The sequence below is a fragment of the Hyaena hyaena genome, unplaced genomic scaffold (assembly GCF_003009895.1).
Source record: "Hyaena hyaena isolate Hyena2069 unplaced genomic scaffold, ASM300989v1 scaffold_374, whole genome shotgun sequence".
Lineage (NCBI taxonomy): Eukaryota > Metazoa > Chordata > Mammalia > Carnivora > Hyaenidae > Hyaena > Hyaena hyaena.
This window is the reverse complement of record NW_024081007.1, coordinates 478,440-503,543: the sequence shown is the minus strand read 5'-3', so window position 1 is coordinate 503,543 and position 25,104 is coordinate 478,440.

Sequence of the window (25,104 nt, the reverse complement as noted above, 5' to 3'; positions counted from 1 at the left end):
AGGAGAGAGAGACAGCGTGAGCAGGGGAGGGTCAGAGAGAGACAGAGGGAGACACAGACTCTGAAATAAGCTCCAGGCTCTGAGCTGGCAGTCAGCACAGAGCCCGACGTGGGGCTCGAACCCACGAACCGCGAGATCATGACCTAAGCGAAAGTCGGACGCTTAACCGACTAAGCCACCGAGGTGCCCCGAATAAAAACTTTTTAAAAAATGTGCATGAGATGAATAAAATGGAAGAGGGATGAATCACCAAATGAATTAAAAAAATAAGAAACTACAACTCTTAATCAACCCCTTCAATGATATCACTCCTAGCAATGAATATGGTTCCAGAAGCAATACAGAATATCCATTTGTTCATTTTTAAAATATTTTTAAATGGATTATTTCATGCTAGGCACTGAGCTAGCTTCCAAGAAATCAAAAATAATAGTTCCTGCTTTCAAGGGATTCACAGCTAGTGGGGGTGACAGATAATATAAGGCTTGCTGGGCACACAGAGGGTCCTTTATTAAATAGTAGAGGACATGCAAAAAAAAAGGCTTTCAGCTCTGCATTTCTGTTACCATTTCATTTAACAACAGTTGAAATGGGCTTTTTTTTTCATGTTTGGCAGAGTGGTCTAGAATTTAAGCTTAAGATTCGGCTGAAGCTGTCTGGTTTTCATTAGAAGAGGAAAAATTGCATTATGGTATAAAAGATAATTAACCGTGGTCCATGATTAGGCAGCACCCTCTCAGGTCGTCCAAGGGTTGGATTAGATGTACTATTAGAATATTTTGGAGCTCTAATAATTGCTGAAACAGAAAGAGTCTTTCGAAGGTTCTACCTTTGTCTTGACTTGTTCTCTTGTATATACTTTTGCCCTCGGGCTGAAAAATGCAGTGACTTCTTTGTGCAGCCAAGTTTGTGGTTCCGGTTGAGAGGTATGTTTCTTGGCTCTCCAGCTTTCTGATTTTAGAATTTGCATCTGCTTGCATCTTACTTGGGAAGCACTTATCAAGTTTTCCGTAATACACATCACTCTGTACTATACTATATAATTATTTATTGTATTTATTCTCTTATCTATTGTCTCTCTAACCCTGCTAGAGTGCAAATACCATAAGAGCAAGGATCTTTTTTTTTTTTCATTGGTGTAGCCCTACTGTCTAGGACAGCACCCGGCATATAGCTTGTAATTTGTATATACCATTGAATGAATGAAAAAATATAAAATGCAGAGACCATTGATGATTATGTGCAATGAACTGTAAATAACTTAATCATCCGCCCCCCTAAATCAGTTAAAATATAACATTAGGATCTTCACCACTTGGCTGTCCACAGAGTGACCCATCTATAGCTTTTGAACTTCAAGGTTATCCTATATTACACATCTTCTTAGATTTCTTGTCCAGACTTCCAGGCCAGGCCCATTTCACCACATATCACTGCAGCCCATTATGACATAGTTCACTTGACATCACCTTGATCTATTATCACTTGTTTGAGACTATCAGATACATATTTGGAAAAACAAAGCAAATCAAGGTAGAGGCTGAGAGAGGCTTGTTTTGTGTGCACACCCAATAACCACAGAAGAACAAGCCCCAGGCCTCTTTTGAAGGATCCATAATCAGTGCCTGGAAAGACTTCTGTTGGTCTAGCTGTAGTTCCCCTGCTACCTTACTTGCTAGAATTGGATTAATTCATTTTGCCTCTGGTCGTAGTGCCAGGGGCAGGCTGTCTGGCAAATACATCTCACTGGTAAGGACTATCCTGAGATTTTGACCTTTTGATACAGTATTAATGGAATCTTCTTATTCTCATGTAATGCGGTTGAATAAAAGTAAGACTAGAATGGTTTCACTCCCTGAAGTTCATGCACTATATAACCTGGGTCCAAAGTAAGGCACAAGTGCAGAAATCCAACCCACTTATGAATGAAATGATCCTTTTGTGGTGAGCAAACAAGGCTATTTCAATGCAGAAAAGTGGCTTGCTTCAGGGCTAAAAGTCCTCAGACTGAGCCAACTGAAAAAAAAAAAAAAAAGAATATTATGTGTCAATAATGAATTGCAAAGCCTTGAAAACAATCCTTTGGAGTTACAAATACAAGCAAAACAGTGAGTCTGATTGTTAACTTTAATGAATATATCATCAGAAAGGTGTATATTAATTTGATCTCAATGGTTTTTAAGCCTGGAGTCAAGCAACATCTAGAGAGATGAGCTGTTATCAGGAAAGAAAGACAAGTTGGGGGGTCAGAAAACTGGGAGTCTAATACAGCAGAAACAATTTTGAGACCCCCTCCCCCTGCCCATCTGATACATGGGAAAGAAAGGGGAAGAGGAAGTGGTAGGCACTGCTACTACATATGCCACCTTCCATGAGGGCGGCCCATTCCCAGGTGTCTGCAGTTCATGCCTGGCAGAAGCCCCCAGGATAGGGCAGCAGCTGTGGGAAAGGTGCTCGGCATCAGGATGACCTTGAGTTGACCAACACCAGGAAGTTGCTGCTTGAGTCCACGTTCCCTTTTGTTTATGTGCTCAATGTTCTCTAAGCCTCCTGAAGACCTGCAGAAAAGCAATTAAAAATGGAGATATGAAGCACGGATTTGAGAACCAGATGATACCTGACGCCCCCAGAGGTGACGTGTTCAACCTCTTTCACAAGGAGAAGGACTCCGTCTAATGCATCCTTCACAGAACACCAGCTTGAGCTTCCTGGTGGCTATTGCCACCTCACAGCTCCACCAGTGAAGTCATCCTCACCGCCTGCTCTCCCCAGCTCCCCACGGTTGCTCTTCAATCCTACTGCAATACCCACCTCACCCCCACTCTGGGTGTGCTGGTGGTGTTTCACAGCCCTGTGAGACTATGTTCCCTCGTTTCAACCTCAAGCCGGTGGACCCTCTCAGCTTTCTCTGTCTTGAGGAGAGTTTTCTCAGGCTGCTACTCTGCTCAAGCCTCAGAGTTGAAACTAATCTGTAGAGATGACCCAACGGGCAGCCAACAAACAGGCTTGGTTGGGCCAGCAAAAATGAGGCAAAGTATTTGTGAAAAACTTTGCTAATTCCTATATTTTACTTAGTTTAGGCATTAGTACTGCTTTTATTTAAAAGTACGTATGGGCAGAGGGCTCCTGGGTGGCTCAGTCGGTTGAGTGACCAACATCAGCTCAGGTCATGATCTCGCGGTTTGTGAGTTCAAGCACAAATTTAATGAAAGTACATATGGGAAGGGCCCTGGACTACATTCTAATTATTTTCAGTGCTTTAAGACTTGAAAGAGCCTTTGCCTCGACCCAGGCACCTTAGAGCACTTCATTGTCCTTCCTCTGAACACGCCCAGTGTCTTCTTAAACTCGTATCTTTCCTATGAGTAGGGACAATGGACCCAGATTTACTGCTGTTCTCCAGAATCTGCTTTTCTTGAGTCACTCTAGCTTTGCTTCCTTCTTTGTGTCCCCTCCTCTGTCCCCTCTATAGAAGCTATAGACACATCTGAGGAAAACACATTAAGATGAACCCCATGTCGGTTCCGTGTTCTGTTTGTTTCTCGTGATAATCCACCACCTACACACACACAAACACACACACAACAAGAGCATAAACCTTTTTCTGGCCAGTTCTTTTCTACAGCTAAAGTGGAATGGCTATTCTGTTACAATTCCACACCCCCAATTCCACCAAGCAATCCTTTTTTTTTTTTTTTAATGTTTTTATTTATTTCTAGGAGAGAGAGAGACAGCGTGAGCACGGGAGGGTCAGAGAGAGAGGGAGTCACAGACTGAAACAGGCTCCAGGCTCTGAGCTGGCAGTCAGCACAGAGCCCGACGCGGGGCCCGAACCCTCGAACCGCGAGATCATGACTTAAGCGAAAGTCGGCTGCTTAACCGACTAAGACACTCAGGCGCCCCCTTTTTTTTTTTTTTTTTTTTTTAATTTCTGAGAGAGAGAGACACTGTGAGCAGGGGAGGGTCAGAGAGAGAGGGAAATACAGAATCTGAAGTAGGCTCTAGGCTCTGAGCAAGCTGTCCGCACAGAGCCCCCTCTGGGGCTCGAACCCACGAACTGTGAGATCATGACCTGAACCAAGCCCAACGTTCAACCGACTGAGCCACCCAGGCGCCCCCCCACCAAACAATCCTTAAACAGGATCTGGGTGTCCTACAATTCAACTCAATTCTGACACTATCTATCTGGAGATAGCGTAAGATCCCGCAGGTTAAGGGCCCAGTCCCACAAGACACCACACACCCCCAATACCTGACAGGCTATAGATTGAAGGGTCTAATGACTCCCTCCTTGGGTTAGATTAATTTGCTAGAGTGGCTCACAGAACTCAAACATTTTACTTACTAGATCACCAGTTTATTATAAAAGAATGTAGTCCAGGAAAAGCTAGATGGAAGAAATTCATAGGGCAAGGCATGGGGGGAAGGGCATGGAGCTGCCATGCTTTTTCTGAGTATATCGCTGTCCCCAGCGGTCCACATGTTCACCAGTCCAGAAGCTCTCTCCAGAAGCTCTCCAAACTCGATCCTTTTGTGCTTCTGTGGAGGCTTTATTACATAGGCGTAATTGATTAAGTCATTGGCCACTGGCAATTGATTCCACCTCCAGTCCCTCACCCCTTCCAGGAGGTTATGGGGCTAGGACTGAACGTTTCAGCCTTTTTTTTTTTTTTTAATCCATGAATTTTTTTTTTAAATGTTTATTTATTTTTGAGAGAGAGAGACAGAGTGTGAGCAGGGGAGGGGCAGAGAGAGAGGGAAACAGAATCTGAAGCCAGCCCCAGGCTCTGAGCTGTCAGCACAGAGCCTGACGTGGGGCTCGAACTCACAAACTGTGAGATCATGACCTGAGCTGAAGTGGTTCAACCGACTGAACCACCCAGGTGCCCTGAAAGTTCCAGTCTTCTAATCAAGTGGGTGATTCCGCTGCAATAAGCCCCCATCCTTAGGTGTGGTCCATAAATCACATCATTAATAAAGGATATTTTTTCTTTTCTTTTTTTTATGTTTTACTTATTTCTAGGAGAGAGAGAGAGATAGCGTGAGCAGGGGAGGGTCAGAGAGAGAGGGAGACACAGACTCTGAAATAGGCTCTAGGCTCTGAGCTGGCAGTCAGCACAGAGCTCGACGCGGGGCTCGAACCCACGAACCGCGAGATCATGACCTAAGCGAAAGTCGGACGCTTAACTGACTAAGTCACCCAGGCGCCCCAATAAAGGATATTTTTTCATGTTTATCATTTAAGACATTCTGAAGGTTTTAGGAGCCCTGTGCCAGAAACATGGACAAAGACCAAATATATATTTATTATAAATCGCAACATCACGACTGCAAGCACCTTCATACAGATGAGCTTAGACTCCTCCCCCGCCCCAGCCCTGCTTCCTTCTGTTCACCTAAACCGCTGGAGCCTGAGGTGGGTGTGGAAGAGGGAAGAACAGCTTGCCTGAAATTTTCTGAAGACATTCTTCCTCACCCCCGCCCCCCGCAGACCATTTCTGCCCTACAAGCTGGCATGGTGACCCAGAAAGTTTGAGAAAATGCATATTTTTACCTGTACGGGGTGATGAGAAAATGTCATCACTTCACACTTACAACAGCACTAGAATTAGGTCTGTAGTCAACAAGCACTTGGGGAATAAATTAATATGTGTCTGTGTCTGTATATGCGTGTGAAGTAGAGACAAAAAGGATTTAAATATATATGTATATTTCATTTTTGTAATTGTTTATTTTTGAGACAAGGAGAGAGAGTGTGAGTGGGGGAGGGGGCAGAGAGAGAGGGAGAGAGAGGATCCCAAGCAGACTCTGTGCTGACAGCAGACAGCCTGATGTAGGGCTCGAATTCACAAACCGTGAGATCATGACCTGAGCTGAAATCAAGAGTTGGATGGATGTTTAACCAACTGAGCCACCCAGGTGCCCCTAAATATATTTCTTATTGAAGGATCTGTTCTGTGCTACAGAGTATTTCACTGAAATATAAAAGGGTCTCCTGACTGAGTGAAAATGGGTCACGCATAATTGTTCCTCATTATACCTACTCCCTGCATACATACAGACAGGTCCGTACCATCAAAAAAATTTTTTTTTACATTTACTCCCTTCAAAAAATGATGCTACTGGGGTGCCTGGGTGGCTCAGTCAGTTAAACATCCAACTTCAGCTCAGGCCATGTTCTTACAGTCCATGAGTTCAAGCCCCACTTTGGGCTCTTAGGACAGCTGGGAGCCTGGAGCCTGCTTTGGATTCTGTGTCTCCCTCTCTGTCTGCCCCTCCTCTGCTCACACTCTGTCTCTCTCTCTCAAAAATAAATAAACATTTTTTAAAAATGATGCTACCAATATTTAAATACATTCTTACTATAAACGACTCAAATAATATAAAATACAAGGCATATGTGGGCAGAAATGTGCATATCTTCCTTCTTCTACTCATATACTACCTAAAGAGGAAAATATGAGTATTTTTGTGAACATCTTCTGGTCTTTTTTTAAAAATGCATTTGTATATACACTACATATGACACACACATAGTTTTGTGATTGTTTTACACATGTGATCATATTATATTATACAGACAGACCATTCTTCAACTGTTTTTTGGTTGTTTTTTTTTTACTTAACAGTAGGTCTTGGCACCTGGTGGCTCAGTCGGCTAAGCGTCTGACTCTTGAATTCAGCTGAGGTCATGATCTCAGAGTTGGTAGAAATGAGCCCTGCATTGGACTCCACCATCAAGTGTGGATCCTGCTTGACATTTTCTCTCTCCCTCTCTCTCTGCCCCTCCCTTCCTCATGCACAAGGCTGCATATGCATTTTCTCTCTCTTTCCATTTTTCTGAAAATAAATAAACTTTTAAAAAAAGAACAATACATCTTGTAGAGCTTTATGCTTCACTAGATGTAGCTATACCGCCTTCTTCCAATGGCTGCCTCTATACTATATTATGGACACAACATATATTGTATCACTACTTCCCTATATAACCAATAGTGAACATCCTTTTATATTCATCTTTATGAACGTATCTAAGTATGTCTTTAGGGTGGGGAAATAGCTGAATCAAAGGTCACATGCATTCTAAAAAAGTGTTCTTTCTGATTCACTCCCCTGTATTTATATGATGTATCAGTTCCCGGTTAAACATTTGACACTTGAGGGGCACCTGGGTGGCTTAGGTCGGTTGAGCGTCCGACTTTCGCTTAGGTCATGATCTCGCGGTTCGTGGGTTCAAACCCCGCGTCGGGCTCTGTGCTGACTGCCAGTTCAGAGCCTGGAGCCTGTTTCAGTCTGTGACTCCCTCTCTCTCTGACCGTCCCCTGCTCACGCTGTCTCTCTCTCTCTCTCCTAAAAAAATAAATAAAACATTTAAAAAAAAATTGACACTTGCAATTGTTTTCATTTTTAATAATCTTATAGGTAAAAATTGGCACACTGTTATTTTAATTTGTACTTTTCAGGTGATAGTGACTTTGAACACATCTTATTATTTATAATTTCTACCTTCTTTTCTACCTTTGTCCCTTTTAATGGGCTATTTGGCATCTACTTATTAATTTATAGGGATTCAGTATATGTTGGGTAATACTAAATGTGTTACCATCTTTTCTCCCTGTGACATAATTTTATATACAGTGTCATTTGATGTACGAAAAGTCTTAAATGGACCTATCTACCCCTATTTTTCTTAATGGCTTTCTTTGACCTTGTTTAGAAATTACTTCATTGCCCCAAAGTTGGAGAAATATTCTACAATGTTTTCTTCTGACATAAATTTAAACCTATTTTAATGTTTATTTATTTTTGAGACAGAGATAGAGATAGAGTGTGAGCAGGGGAGGGGCAGGGAGAGAGGGAGACACAGAAACAGGCTCCAGGCTCTGAGCTGCCAGCACAGAGCCCAATGCAGGGCTCAAACTCACCAACCACAAGATCATGACCTGAGCCAAAATCAGGTGCTTAAATGACTGAGCCAGGCATCCCTAATATATATTTTAGATTTATCTGGACTTTATTCCAGGGAGTGCTGTTATGTATGAAGATTTCTTTTCAGATGCAGTAATAGTTATTTACGCCAACATAATTTGATTAACTGTCCATTTTCCCAACTAACTTGAAGTGTCCCTTTTATCATAAACTAAGTTTTTATTTATATATACCTTTGTAGTTGGACATTGGTGGAGAGTCCCAGTTTCATATTCCAAAAAAATTTAACATGTGACATTCAACATTGAAAATTATCCAAGAATGTTTTAAGAAAAATGTGGAGAAAGCACAGAGACACAAATTTAAAATGATAAAGGAGAAATAACCACATCAAAAGAGCCATTAAAGATGACTAAAATGTATACAAATGAATTTGAAAACCTGATAAAAATGAGTAACTTTCTGGAAATTTACCACATTTACTAAAAGTGACTCCAGAAGGTTAGGAAATCTAAAAATCTCATTTTTATTGAAGAAATAGAGAATATTGTCAAAGAGTTACAATTCTTCAAAAGCAATGGGACCAGGTAGTGTTATAGGTGAATATGATAAGACCATTAAAGAGCAGATAATTCCTATGTCTTTCAAACAGTGTAGTGTTGGAAAAGAAATGAAATACCACATCTTCTCTCTAAAACAAGAATAACTGAAAATAAATCCCATTTCTAACTAAAAATAAATTTCCCATTATTTTGCTGCAATAATCCTAAATAAAATATTTAAGAATAGAATCTGAAAGAACATTAAATTAATAATATGACCAAGTAGAGTTTCATTCAGGGGAGCAAGATTGGTTCAAGATTAGGATATCTATTAATATAATTCATCAAATGAATAGTTGTTAGAAATTACTGATCCTCTCCATAGATGCTGAAAAAGCATCTGAAAAAATTCAAAAACCATGTTGACTTAAAAACAACACTCAAAACAAGATAGATACTTCCTGAAGATGAATAAATAAAGGTTTCTCAACCCAAAAGCTAAGATTATTTCTATTAAAGTCAGAAACAAAGACAAGGATGCCCATTATCAATGTACAGAAGGTACTGGCCAATGTAATGAGAAAAAGTGGGGAAATCAGAGGTATGAAATTGAAAAGAACTAGAACTATTGCCATTTTCAGATGGTGTGAAGACCTACAGTAATCAGATGAGAAACGTCTGCAAATAATAAAAGTTTAGTAAGGTCGGAGGGCACAAAATTAATACAAAAACCAACAACTTTGAGATCCACAAGCAACAGCCACCTAGAAGTTATCATGGAGGTAAAGCTCTTCCAATATCACAACAACAAAACTTAATTAGCAACGAACTTAACAAAAAATAATAAGATTTGTGTGAAAGCTAAACTATTTTTTTAATGGTTTTTTTTTTTCTTTTTAATTTCTAGGAGAGAGAGAGAGAGAGAGAGCGTGAGCCGGGGAGGGTCAGAGAGAGAGGGAGTCACAGACTGAAACAGGCTCCAGGCTCTGAGCTGGCAGTCAGCACACAGCCCGATGCGGGGCTCGAACCCACGAACCGCGAGATCATGACCTAAGCGAAAGTCGGACGCTCAACCGACCTAAGCCACCCAGGCACCCCAAAGCTAAACTACTTTAACTGGAGTCCCAGAAAAAGAGAGGATGGGGTTTAAAAAAAAAAGAAGAAACATAATTCGAAGAGATTATGACTAAGAATTTCCCAAAGCCGATGGAAGACATCAGTCCACAGATTCAAAAAGCCCTGTGAATCCAAAGCAGGATAAATGATTACACCTAAAGCACAGTTAAGCAACCAATGTGAAACCTGAGTTTTTTGGGGGTGGTGAGTCCTTTGTGATCTTGTGGCATCTGAGGAGGGGAAGTTGGCCTCTTTTGATTGTCCTTGTAACTAATCTTTCAGATCTCCCTAGTGATCTTCTGATCCTAAGACATGGTCAGTTCTCTGAGTCTTTTTACACTATGTGCTTATTGAGAGGTGGCTGTTGAACTTCTGGCTTTCTCTCTAGGCTGCCTCTCCCAGTGGCTGTCACCTCTATGTCAATCCACCTCAGCTGCTACTGCCCCTGCACATCCTAATTCTCCATCGCACCCTTTGCTAAGTCCATCCTGTGGTTTCTGTGATGCGGTCACCATCCTCCTGCGACAGCTATCCCTTGGTAATTCTCTGGCTCTCAGTTCAGTTGTCTTGACTCTAGTGGTTAAGGGCATAGACTCTATAACTAGATTATCTTTGTGTTCAAACTCTGGCCCTATTGCTTGCAGTAGTGGGGCCTTGGGCAAGATAATTAACCTCTCTGTACTTCAGCTTTCACAATTGAAACACTTAGACATGACCTACGTCATTTAGCTCTTGAAAAAGCATGATAAGACCATTTTTGCAAAGTGCTTAGAATTGTTCCTGGCATGTAGTAATTGTTAACTATTATTATTTTTCTTATAGTTGAACAAGGCCAATAAATAACACCTCATCACCCCATCTGAGTACGGAACTAATTAAGGTATATGAAAGGAGTAAAATGGATGGAGATCAAAATATCACTTTCGTTGTTGATAATGTACTATTGTAGAGTGTGCTTTCTATCCCTGTGAGAGGGACTTCTTTAAAAGGAGTCCCAAGGGCACCAGGGTTGCTCAGTCAGTTGAGCGTCTGACTTCAGCTCAGGTTGTGATCTCATGGTTCATGTGTTTCAGCCTCATCGTGGGCTCACTGCTGTCAGTGCAGAGCCTACTTTAGATCTTCTATTCCCCTCTCTCTGCCCCTCCCTTGCTTGCACTTTCTCAAAAATAAATAAACATTACAAAACATAAATACAGAGAATCCTAGAAGTAGAGGGACTTATACAGGCACAGGTGGCAATGAACAGGGGCAGGCCTGTCCCCATAAAATTTATAGTAAACGGAGCCAAACGAATGCTTTTATGACCAGAGGATCTCTTCTTCCCCTGCTATAGTACAACAATTATTGCCTGTATAATTAATTTGGCAGTGAATCCCATGCAGCCCAGTGCCACCGTAGTTGAGGCGGTCAGATGTCATCAGTGCCCCACTCCTATGCCATCATCACACTTGGCCATGTCCAGGCACACCGTTCACGCTGGCCGCATACTGGTGTGCCCCCACCTCCAGGAGGCAGTCCATACACCTCTCCGTCAGAAGGCTGCTTCCAAGCAGCTGTAACCTGCTTTGCCTTCCAGTAAGATAGCAGGAAATACCTGGAAAGTTAGGAGTCCCCTGCTACTCTCTACGCTCCACTCAGGATGCCTCGTTACCTATAACTGATGGGTTGGAGGTATAAATACTCCCAGCTCCCTTGCCTCTGACCTAGATGTCTTCAAAACTCCTGTAAGACTGAACCCACGTTACCCTAAATGGGACCTCCCTTTGTGGGCCCACTTCCCCACTCCCCAAATTACCTCTACTTCTACACAAATCCTCATCTAGGAAGCCCAACGTAAGACAGAAACCTGTTCTATTATAGTCTAGTGCCATTTGTATTTTTCCTTATTTTCAATTGTTTTTCTATGTTCAATGGTTGTGGCAAAGTGTTCCATGGGGATGTGAGCCGGTCCCTGACAGGCTGCGATTCTTATACTTCTTTCTACTCCCTACGGTATGTCATTTTATGCACAATAGGGACTAGGCTTTTTTATTGCTTTGTCAATTGATCCTTAAAAACTGACATCAGGTAGTCTCAAACTACATGAAAAAACAAGTTGTTTGGAGAATCCACACATTTATCAGCCTCATGCAAAGGATGAGGATGATATTATGCAAAGATCCTCATGCAAAGGATGATATTATTCACTGTCGCTAGAATGTTAAAGTTATATTCTGAATATAAAAATATGTTACGCACATTTATAAACATCTCAGGGAAAATTTAGGCTGACATGAATATTGCATGAAATTTTTATATGGGATCGAACAACTCAGTACATGCTCTTAGAGACATTTTAATGTTGATGTTGCTTTTAAGAATTATTAACTAGTGAATAATTAAAATGTTGTCAGAATGGATTCAAGGCCAATTAGTTTGGTTGCAGATAAAAGGTCCTAAGAAATCCAGGACTGCCAACAAGGGCTATTAATACGATTTATTCGCATGCTAAAAAAACTTCAGCATGGGTACCAAAATGTGCATTTCTAGAATATAGCAATTTAGCTTCCATGCCCAAATTGGAAATGTAATATTAACATAAATGAATCTAATCATGAAGTTCAGGAAACTAATGGCAGAGTAATAACATCTGACATTTGCACATGCTTTATTCCTTTTCCATTAATTTTACAGCTCTTTTATCTGGATTGCTGGACCTAAAACCTATTTATAACAGTTTATACAGGTTCTAGTTTCCTTCACTTTGAATGGATTGATTTATGAATCTCAAACAGCCAATCGGATATTTTTATACCAAAGAAGCTGGTTATTCGGCCAAACTGACTGACTTGACCTGTTGCCCTGGTGACAAGCAGATACTCCCAGAGATGGTGTTGGTCAGTCTAGTCAGTCCTAGGGCTCCGAGACTCACGTCCAGAACATGTACCTGGGCTGGCTCACAGCCCAGCTCTGCGCTCTACGAAGCACATGAGCAGGGGCTGACCCTCTACTGGGGAGCTCCCCAACGGGCCTGAGTGGGCTTTTACCTTCCTTTACTTCTTTACTTCTCAATCCTTTTTGTCCTTTTGCTCCAAATTCTGTCTTTATACTTCTGCTCTCCTAGGTGGTCCTGTGTGCCTTGGTGCTACCCTTCTGCTCCTCTCTGTCCCACCCACTGTTGTTAGTAATGCATTCCATTCATGCCTTGTCATAAGGTCATATCATTCAAGACATACACAGTTGTTTTAGGGTGAAAATTTTACTCCTGGAAAGTATACTTGGCTAAATAAACACAGATGCTTTTCCTACCAGTAATATTAATGGTAATAGTAATCATAATAATTTTTACACTCAGACTCCTTGTATTTCAAAAATTATAGTCAAATGGTATCATCAGGCATTTAATAAAATCTGCAGATGTCTAGATGTCTTTTGATTATTAAATTAATCTAAAGCCCACAAGAGATACTTACGTTACTTTAGCATCCAAGCAGTTTGGACAAATATATAGCAAAAAAAAATTTTTTTAAATAAGTCTAGGAAGTTTTCTATTCATGTTAAAACTAAGTTTTCTCTTAATAAATTGGAGATGCTAGTAGAAGATATATTGTGAACAACGTGGGCCCCAAAATATTTCGAGTAGAAATATTCTGGTGTCTAAGAAAACTGTTTTTCTGAGATTAAGAGGCAGTTTTAATTTATAATAGGGTATATACACGGTAGCATGTATATAACCTATTATTATCTAGACCATTCTAATCCTGGACATTTAGCCCATGTTACTACTGTAACAATAAGATGCTATCATATGGTTGCCAGAGGGGAAGGGTGTGGGGGATGGGCAAAAGTGAAGGGGAGTAGCAGATACAGGCCTCCAGTTATGGAATAAAGTCGTTGGGATGAAAGGTACAGCATAGAGAATATGGTCGATGGTATTTTAATAATGTTGTGTGCATAGATGGTAGCTAGCTTGTGAGCACAGCAGAATGTATAGACTTGTCAAAACACTATGTTGTACACATGAAACTAATATAACACTGTGTGTCAACTATACTTCAAAAAACAAAGGAAAAATGGGTGAAAAAAAGGTACTATCATAACCTCGCAGAGAGACTTATTCGCTGGTGACCCGAGGAGGAAAAACTTGCTCTCCTTTTTCTCATGGAGGCATGGAGCAGCCTCATGGACATAGCCTATTTTAGGGCTACAAGAAAGCATCTCAATCGACTTGCCCACATGGATTTTGAGCTGGAAAGAGAAGTTTTTTTTCAGGACCAAGTAAACGTTTTGTTCAATGACTGAATACTCCAGATAAAGGTGCTCAAGAGATCTTGTTTTCTTCCTCTTTGTGGCAGGGAAACATCAAGGTCATGTTCCTCAAACAACATCAATCTATTTCCTTCTTTGCCCTAAAGACACCCACACTCTTGCCCAAGTGCATGTGAAAAACACTAGCCAGACTCACAATTTATAACTTGCCCCCTTTGTAACAAATGTGAAGTCTCACTGGATTCGTCTTTTGGTTGTGTTCCATTTTGACAAATCACTCAGAAGGCTGCCAGAGATAATAATCTCCCTTGAGGAAATAAATAGTTTGTATCATTGTTTTCCTCCCAAACTGAGACCCTGGATCATAACAATACAGTGTAATACCCTTTCTGAATTCAATTTCTGGCATGAAATTTACCCCATGTATTAATGTAAAAGGGTTCTCTCTAGTTGTTTTCATGTTAGTATAGAGTGCCCCTCATTAATATTTAGTTCGTTTGCCCCTTTGGAAGCATCAGTTGTAGGTCTGCATTTTGATGGGATGTCAGCCACTCTTAGGTCAGGTCTAGACAGGGCAATCACACTGGCCAAGGGAAACTCAATATTCAATCATTTAAGTGGATGACTGTGTACTTGGCAACCTGGTGGACCGCGGGTAGTTTGATTCAGACTTTGTTGTCGAGATAGACCAAGAAGCCTTGTCAGCTATGTCATGATCTTTCAGACACAGCAGGAAGTTGTTTCTACATGGCCTTACCCACCATTGAATGAAAGAAATCTCAAATGCTATTAGAGTAAATGGGCTGTGTCGGAATGTTAGGCCATTCGGCCATGTAGACACACAATCCTAAATAATAATCTCTCTCATTATGGAGAATTTACTCAAGTACCAGATGTGAACCAACTCAATACCTTTCATGTATTAACTCAGTGAACCCTTACAATTCACCTTAGGAAGTAAGTACCTTTTTTTAAAGATTTTTTTAAATGTTTATTTATTTTTGAGAGGCAGAGAGACAGAGTGTGAGCAGGGGAAGGGCAGAGAGAGGAGACACAGAATCTGAAGCAGGCTCCAGGCTCTGAGCTGTCAGCACAGAGCCCGATGCGGAGCTCAAACTCACGAACCGTGAGATCATGACCTGAGCCGAAGTCGGCTGCTTAACCAACTGAGCCACCCAAGCGCCCCCAGTAAGTACCATTTTCATCCCTACGTTACAGATGGAGAAACTGAGACACCCAGAAGTCCAGTGACATATCCAAAATCACACAGCTAAGTGGCAGAGTCAAGATTTGAGCCATGTGTGATTTTGCTTGCCTATAAACATGCATCTCAATCTCTCAAAGTGAAACGATCATGAAAACATTCACTAACACTTTTGGAAACCCCAGTAGTCTGCTAAAGTAAAGAAAGCTACATGGTCCAGGTGATGAGCCCAGTTCCTGAGTTCCCCCCTCACATATGGCCACAATTTCATTTTCCAGGAGCTGAGTTGTTTGTCTTTTCATGCTGAGCGGTGAAGAAACAAGAGGTGGCCCATCTTCTGGCACTGCTATCATCAGAAGCACCCTATGATCAGAAGTCACGGCTTTGAGAGGGAAAGTCTGACTTTTATAGGCTCTTCACACGGACGCCACCAATACTAACTCCCATTGCTCGAAGTATGGAAGGCTAAGAGCACGCCCTATACCGTTCATTACATTCTCTTACACCTCTGCTGGTAAGTCAAGTGTTTTATTTTCCACTAAGGACTTCATTTCACTATTATAGGAATTATCTTTGAATTACTTTGAGCAACTTGTCACCTGGAGATTTAGTTTCCTTATCTATGAGATGGGTGTAGAAATGTATAAAGTGAATGTTGTGGCAGAAAAATAATCAACTGATAGACCTCTAAGTTTTTTAAATAAGTTTTTATACACACACGTACACACATATGCTTGCGCACATGCAAACACGCACACACAAACACACACACTAAGTTTTTAGGTATGCGTAGCATTCTGTAGCTGACTGATGCTACAGAATTTAAACAAATGCCTTCAGAAATTGAAACCCAAGGGTGTCTGGATGGCTCAACTGGGTAAGTATCTGCCTCTTGATCTCAGCTCAGGTCTTGATCTCAGGGTGGGGAGTTCAAGCCCTGTGTTGGGCTCTGTGCTGGGCATGAAGCTTACTTAAAAAAAGAAAAAGAAATGGAAATCCATTTCTTTGCTCATATGGTTTCTTATCTTAACAGTTGAAACTCTTGGCTTTGATCCCTGTAATAAAATTCAGCTCCATTCTTCATGCCATGTTTTTCATAGGATGTAGTTGTGTTTTCGATAGCAATATACATTTTGGAATTTTATCTTCTCTCTGTACCCTTTTCAGAAAAGTGTAACCGCCTTGAGGCCAAGAAGTTTTGTTTAACTTGTTCTTGATTTATCATAAACATCTGGCACATAGTAGATGCCCAAGAATTATTTGTTGAATAAATGAATCTATAAATAGACACATGCAGATTTTAGAGGGAATTCAACTATCTTAGCTGTTAGCCTTTGGAGTCACAAGATTCTGGGTTAGAATTCCAGCTCAGTTTACCAAGTGTGTGACCTGGGAGCCAATACTTAGGCTCTTTGAAATGCAATTTCCTCATTTGAAAATTGGAGATAATCTTCTAATTCTAAGGCAGGTATGACGATTAGTTAGCTCTGGAGGCAAAGTGCCTGGTCTGTGCCAGCACCAGTTGAAACCCCAGCTTCTGGAGGGCTCTGTGTCCGCCCCCCACCTGCCCATGAACTCAAAGCGCTTCTTAAGTTAACTTTTGCGTAACAGATAGGTAACGTTGATCTCATTTTGCCAGTGGGAGGAAAAAGAGGCACGATTGGCTAATGGCTGTTTAGAAGACTGGCTCTCCTCTCTCTGGGACACCCGAGGATGACTTTGGGAGTTTGAGGGAGGTGGTTATGTAAAGCCTCTTTAGCAGTCCCTTGGGTCTTCGTAATAACAGTGAAGAAAGATACATGGGTTATCAGGCAGTGGCTTGAACTTCCACCCATCTGGCAGGGGGCGGGACCATGGGGATCGAAAGACAGAAGAGCAGGTGGCACTGTGCCCGAGGACTTTAATAGGTTATTTATAGCCCACTGCCTTGGTCACAGTAATTTCCATTGCAACTTTCCTCTGGAATTCCTTGGGCTAGGAAACTGCTTCAAAGTCTCCTTTCTTAAAAAAAAACAGAGACTGACCTTTTGCTGACAGTGCATTGGGCGGGTGAGGGAGGCAGCTGGGCAGCTGACTCTGGATAAACATCTCCATATTGTGGCCCGGGCTTTTGCCTTGCCTTCCTGCTCCTGCCGCAGGGGCTGCTGGGCCGGAGAGGGAGGCTGTGCCCGTATGTTTGCAAGATCACCCTACAGGCTCCAGAGCAAAGCCCCAGCCTTAGCCAAAGAGAAGCACGTTTGTGCTGCATATGCAACTTCTACTGGGGTGGCATGGTGTGGGGGAGGGGAATGCCGAGAGACAGATGATGGTACGTGTGGATTGATGTCCCCAAGGAAAGCTGGCGTTGGCTGTCACCAGCACCGTGCTTGCACCGACGGCCTGACTGCAGAGAAAGAGCGAACTGGTGACTCCTGGCAGAACGCTTCCGGTTACTCAGTTTCCCCAAGCTATGACTCTAGATGCTAGTGTTTGGTGTAACACTCTTAACTATCACTTCAATGCCATTAATGCTCTACTAACTACCACATCACCCAGAGAGCCATCTGTGTAAGAGCGCCTGTTTTAAATTGTGACACATCTCAAAGAAGGTGCTTGAAGAACACAACAAGCATCTTCAAGATGCTTGAATAAAACGTTGAATAAAAATGTGAATCTGATGCCCTGATTATGGCCAAGGCAATGAGGGCGACATGGTTCTCCCATTCTGTTGTTGCTCAGATGGGACACAGTGGTGAGTTGGCAGAAGAAGCCAGGACTAGACAGAGCCCAGAGTGCAGAGAGGCCAGTGGGCCACATGGAGAGGGCAAGGGCCCTGCCGAGGATCCAGAAGAAGAGAGATGTGTACATTAGTCTGAGACACGGGCAGCACTCGTATGAGCAGACGTCCATCTCACAGAAGTGAGGCGGTCAGAGCCCGGAGCATCTGTTTCTGCACACTCACTTCCTTTACTGCAGGATTCCAGCCAGCAGCTAGTGGTATGAGAGACAGAAAGTGGCAGAGACTGAAGGTGTCGGCCAGGCAGAGGTGGACTGTGGGTTCCGTGAAGCAAGGCTTACGTTTCTTTGGTCTACATCCATATCCGATACCAGGGATCGTGCCTGATATGAACATGCACCTAATAAATGTTCGTTAAGGGAACAAATAAATGAAAAGAAAGCAAAAGCCAAGCCACCCAGAAGGAGCTAGCTCGGGGCTGGGCAGGCAAGCCAAGATCAGGTAGGTGTACAGGTGCTTGGGATAACAACAGCCCCCAGGTCCACGGGAGGAGAGCTAGTGAAGTCCAAACCCCACCAGCAGATGGGCTGACGTTTAAAGACTATATCCTGTCATGACAAGACTAACTCAGGAACTGCCCAGCGGGAAGGCCTTTGTTAGAGGGGGCCACCTTGTGACCCCATTCCCGGATGCTGACAGGGACTGATGTCCACGGGTGAGCCATGGAGGTGATCTCCTGAAGCAGGAGGTGATCTCCTGACAGGTTTCTCCTGTCCTCATATGACATCCTTCTGTGACTACGGCTCCCCGGTGGAGGACACAGGCATTCAGGGTCCACACGCACAGTGTGACAGACTTAGAGAAGTTGAAGGCTGGAAGAGCCCTTGAAGACCAATTAATCCAACCGCCTCATTATACAGATGAGGAAATTGGGACCAAAAGGAGATTAATGACTTGTTGGACAGAATCCAAAGTCTTCTCTCTTTTATTCTGTTTTTCATCTTCATGTGATTTTTTTTTTGTTGTGTGTCCCTGATAGATTGACGCTCCCAAGAAAGCTATTTTTGTACCCTCACCATCTCAAGTACACCCGGCATAATTTTATGGACAAGCAGTCTCAAATATGGCTGTTGGCTGATTGACAGAATGAGTGAGCAAATAAATAAAAGGATCCATTTTTTTTAAGGGCAAACGAGTTCTGAAATTCTGATTCCCTGCCTAACGAAAAAGCTACTGAGGGCTCTGTGTAGTGGCTCCTCTTTTTAAGCATGTCCAGTCTTCAGGATTCAGAGGACAAGTTATATTTCAGGTAACACCATCTCTGCTTCAGGGCCTGGTAATAGAAACAGCAGATTTGGCCCTGGGGGGTTATTATCTCTCAAGACTGCAGATTCAAGCCCAGACAGGAAAGACCTTTCTATCTTAATTTACAGGGGCCATAAACCAGAAAAATGACAGTTTGTTCTTTTTGTTGGTGTTTTTTTATACCTAAAATTCTGTAATTTTATTAATTTGATTTTGAAAATTACATGGCATATTTTGAAACATGAAAGCATGCCCTTAATATTCTTTTTAGCCCTACAGTCATTATGTGTAAATGAGATGGACACTTTGTGAATGACAACTTCATCTCTATGAAAATTTGTTATTTTACAAGTTATCCTTTTAAATTTAATTAATAGGGGTGGGCAGATGGGCTAACCGGATAAGGGGCTTTAAAGAAGACACTTGTTGGGGTGAGCACTGGGTGTTATACATAGGGGATGAATCACTTGAATCTACTACTGAAATCATTATTGCACTATATGCTAACTAACTTGGATGTAAATTAAAAAATAAAAATTAGGGGTGCCTGGGTGACTTAGTCAGTTGAGCGTCCAACTTCAGCTCAGGTCATGATCTCGTTGTTCATGAGTTCAAGCCCTGCATCGGGCTCAGTGCTGATGGCTCAGAGCCTGGGGCCTGCTTTGGATTCTGTGTCTCCCTCTCTCTCTCTCTGGCTTGCATCTCCCTGGCTTGCACTCTGTCTCTGTCTCTGCCTCTGTCAGTCTCTCTCTCTCTTTCTCAAATATAAATAAACATTAAAAAAATTTTTAAATAAATAAATAAAAATTTAAAAAACATTAAAACATAAATTTAATTAATAGTACACTCAAAAACATTAGGAGTTATCAGGCCATCTGGAATCTAAAAAACAAACAAAATGGAACATAACAAAACACAAGCTTAATAGATAACAGAGAAAAGATTTGTGGGTTGTCGGAGGGGCAGGGTGGGTGTGGTGTAGAGTGGCTAAAAGCGGTCACAAGTACAGACTTTCAGTGACAAAATAAATGAGCCCTGGGAATGTCATGTGCACCGTGGTGACTGTGCTTAATCATATTGCATTGCACGTTTGAAAGTTGCTAAGAGTATATCTTAAAAGTCCTCATCGCAAGAAAAAACAGTCACAATTCATGGTGACCGATAACGACTTACTGTGGTGATAATTTCACAGTATGAAACATTATGCTACACACTGAAAATTAATATGATGTTATATGTCAATTATACCCCAATTTAAAAAATACTCAATTCCAGAGGTGCCTGGTGGCTCAGTCTATTGAGTGTCTGACTTCCGCTCAGGTCATGATCTTGCAGCTCATGAGTTCAAGGACCACTTCATGCTCTGTGCTGACATCTCAGAGACTGGAGCCTGCTTTGAAGTCTGTGTCTCCCTCTCTCTCTGCTCCTCCCCAGCTCACACTCTGTCTCTTTCTCAAAAATAAATAAACGTGAAAAAATTTATTTTAAAAAATAATCAATGCCAATGCAGTTTCCGCAAAAAACTAAAAATAGAACTCCCCTACAACCCAGAAATTGCACTACTAGCTATTTATCCAAAGGATACAGATGTGCTGTTTCGAAGAGGCACATGCACCCCAATGGTTATAGCAGCACTATCGACAGTAGCCAAATTATGGAAAAAGCCCAAATGTCCATCGATGGATGAATAGCTAAAGAAGATGCGGTATATGTATACAATGGAGTATTACTCGACAATCTCAAAGAATGAAACCTTGCCAATTGCAAAAACATGGATGGAACTAGTGTATCACTAAGCAAAACTAGGCAGTCAGAGAAAGAGAAATATCATCTGATTTCACTGATGTGTGGAATTTAAGATACAAAACAGATAAACATAAGAGAAGGGAAGCAAAAAATAATATAAAAACAGAGAGGGAGACAAACCATAAGAGACTCCTAAATACAGAGAACAAACTGAGGGTTGCTGGAGGGGCGTTGGGTGGGGGGATGGGCTAAATGGGCAAGGGACGTTCAGGAGGACACTTGTGGGATGAGCACTGGGTGTTATATGTAAGTGATGCATCACTAAATTCTATTCCTGAAATGATTATTACATTATATGTTAACTAACTCGGATATAAATGAAAATAATAATAATAATAAAATATCCAATATAAAAAAAATAGTCAATTCCAATTCCAATGTTGAAAAGGTAAAACACACACACACACACACACACACACACACACCCCTCGAATTCTTCTTCAAAAGTGTCATTTTCAAGTGGAAGCTCCATGTTTAGGAGAGAGAGTCTAGCTCAGTGGCCACACTGGCGAACGGTCTTTAGTGCACTGGCTTGAACCCAGGAGGGCACATTCTGGTGCACTGAGGAGGCCTTGAAGAGTACATGCCCAGGCCCAACTCTAAACACAATTCAAGGATGAGGCCTAAGCATGTTTATTTTGAAAAAGCTCCCCAGGGGATTTGAGATATATAGATACATATCTACAATTAGGATGCACATCTATATAGCCTAAGTAATTAACAATCACATGAGAGCAAAAGAACAAATTATCAGAGAACAACCCCTCAGCACCTGTTTCAGGGAAAGTGAAATTTCCTCTGGAGTTTTAATTTTCAATAATCCCTACCTGCTCATGCTGCCCCCTCACTCTACCAGTATCCTAATAGTCAACTCCTACCCTTCACGCTGCTCTCCTGAAGGGTCTCTCAAAGCCATGCACGCTACACTGTAGACAACTGGTAAGGCTTAATACTTACTCCCATTGTGGGATGAGTTGAACTTTTTATTATCTTTTTCAAGATTTTTTTAAAGTAGTCTCTACACCCCACATAGGGAATCAAACTCATGACCTCAAGATCAAGCTTTGCATCAACCGACTGAGTCAGCCAGGCACCTTTTTTTTTTTTTTTTAATAGTATTAATCCAGGAGTGACATCCACTGACTAAAGCAGGGTGTCTGAGCCTCCTCACTGCTGACAAAATGGGCTGCTAAGTCGTCATCGTAAGGGCCACCCTGGGTGATACGGGGTGCCTCGCAGCATCGCTGGCCTCCATGCACTAGATGATACTATCATTCTCCTGAGTTGCGACAATCAGAATCTCCAGACATCGCCAAATACCGCTGGGAGGACAAACTTGACCTGACTTGAGAATCACTGGGCTAGAGAACAATCCAATAGGTAGAAATGGCCCTGAGGTAGCACACCTTGGTCAGAAGAGGGGCACTGGAGACAGCCAAGGCAAATTCCAGAAGTCGGGTCACTGAGGGCTGCTCGGTTCCCAGTGCTGTCACAATACTCCAGAGCCCTGTGACATGGGCAAAGGACAGCGCTGGCCCTCCCAGGAATCTTCCTTTAGAACCAGCCACAGTTTAGGGGCACCTGTGTGGTTCAGTTGGTTGAGCATCTGAGTCTTGATTTTGGCTCAGGTCACGATCTCAGGGTTGTGGGATCGAGCCCTGCATCAGGTTCTGCACGGAGCACGGAGCCTGCTTGAGATTCTCTCTCTCTCACTCCCTCTCTCTCTCTTTCTACCTTTGCCCCCTGCTCTCTCTCTTTCTCTCAAAAAAAACAAAAACAAAAACAAAACAAAAAAACAAAAACCCAGCCACAGTTTAGAAATAGTGTAGCTGTTTGCTGGGAAACAGTAAACCAACTACACCAAGGGTCCACGGCCCACAGGCCTACAGGCCAAGGAGACCCCCGCTAGGAGACATTTCCGAAGTCTGCGGGCGTGTGGAGCAGTGGCGTAAATGCTGTGGTTAATTTTGAACTTCCCCGTTCACGCGGACTGAATCCGAGACCGTGTTTCTATGGTGTCAGGCAGTATTCCTATTCAGGCTGGGGTGTCACCTGACAGGTACCAGGTGAGTAATGCCCTGGGCAGTGGCACCATTGTAGCCCTCGGCCACGTCCCCTCGGGGCCCCTGTTTTAATTACACCAGGATCCTGTGTTTCACACTCGCAGGACTGTTCCTTCCAGCTACTTTTCCATTGTCCTACCTTTCTATGGCAGCATAGGGACTACCGTTTCACATTCACTCATTGCCATGGTTTCCATTTGATGTGCGATGACGTCACAGCTGACGAGAACTAGAGCTCTCCCTTTACTCGGATTACAAGTGGCTACAGTTCCCTTATCACACTCGACAATACAGCTAATGCGCACAGCAATCCATTCTCTTTCACTTGGGTCCTGCCTTTCACCTGATGTGTGATTTTCAGTTGACCACAGGGCAGGGGCTGATCAGCAGTGAGAACTAGGCAAACAGGTTCAGTTCATTATCACAGAGAGACAGCCTCCACGGGCACAGGCAGTAAAAATAACTGATAGATGATGATAAATCCTATGTCTGTTATGCACGAAAAGAAAACTTTTAAAATGAAGGTAAGCACCAAGGGACACAGAAATGCTGATGCATAGGGGCACGTGTACCCCAATGTTCATAGCAGCACTCTCCACAATAGCCAAAACATGGAAAGAGCCTAAGTGTCCATCAACGGACGAATGGATCAAGAAGGTGTGGTTTATCTATACCATGGAATACTACGTGGCAATGAGAAACAATGACATCTGGCCACGTGTAGCAACATGGATGGACCCTGAGGGTGTTATGCGGAGCGAAATAAGTCAGGCAGAGAAGGACAAATATCATATGTTTGCACGTATAGGAGGATTAGGAGGAACTTGACGGAGGACCAAGGGGGAGAAGAAGGGCGGAAATGGTGGGGGAAAGGGAGAGAGGCAAACCATGAGAGACTCTTGAATGCTGACAAAAACTGAGGACTGGTGGATGTGGGGGGGAGGGGGGATGGGCATGGAGGAGGGCACTCGTGGGGATGAGCACTGGGTGTTATGTGGAAACTAATTTGACAATAACCTATTTGTAAAATAAATAAATAAATAAATAAAAATAAAGGTAAGCATGGGGCACCTGAATGGCTCAGTAGGTTGAGCGTCTGACTCTTGATTTTGGCTCAGGTCATGATCCCAGGTTCGTGGGATTGAGCCCCACATCAGGCTCCTCGCTGAGGGTGGAGTTCTCCCTCTGCTCCATAACTCCACTCATCTTTTCTCTCTCTCTCTCTCTTCTCCCTCTCTCTAATAAATAAATGTAAGTAAAAAGGCATCAAAGCCATCTAGCACCCTATCACACAGGGCTAGCCACTGTCACCATTTTCACTTACACCTGGGACTTCGTTCCATACATGTGTGTAACAAGGCTACGAGTCCCTACGTGGAGATAAGGTATGTGGACATCTCACCGTCAACTAGACATAGATGAGTGTGTTTTCTTACCCACGTGCACAGGGACTTCAGCATTCTGAGTGAAGGAAGACAGAAGACATTATTCGTGTTTACTTGGGGGAGAGAGATGAGGCTCTCCTGGGTCCTAATGAGTGGCTCTGAGCCACTGTGGAAAAGGGGGCTAAATATAATCAGTTCTGAAGAAGCTAATTCCCATGAGACCCTGGGACTCAGGCCAATAGCAGCCTTGCTCTGGTAGCCTAGTTGGCAAAGAAAGGCACAGAATAGAGAGGAGGCCCCTTTTCCCCATGTCCACCACACACCACCCCGACACTGAGGTTTCAGGCATGAGAGGGAATTGCCTGTTGGACATCTCCACTGGGACTACTCCCGGGCATCTCCCATTCAACGTGTCCCAGGTCGAACTCACCAAATGTGTCCTCCTTGATGTGTTCCTGGCCTGTGACTGTCACCACCTCCACCTACTGCATTAGTCACCCACTTGAGGCTCATCCTAGCCTTTTCCCTCACTCTCAACCTCCCATAGTCCACCAATCATCAGGCCCTACTGAATCGACACTCCAATTACCTCCTGAATTCATCCCCCACTGTCCTTGTTCAGGACAACATCTGGGTTTTCCACAGCTTTCCAGAAGGTCCAGCAGCCTTTTGTCTCAGTCATCCTCAGCTCATCCTCCCCAGCACTATCAGAGTGATCCTTCTTTTTTTTTTTTTTTTATGTTTTATTTATTTCTAGGAGAGAGGGAGAGAGAGAGAGCAAGCAGGGGAG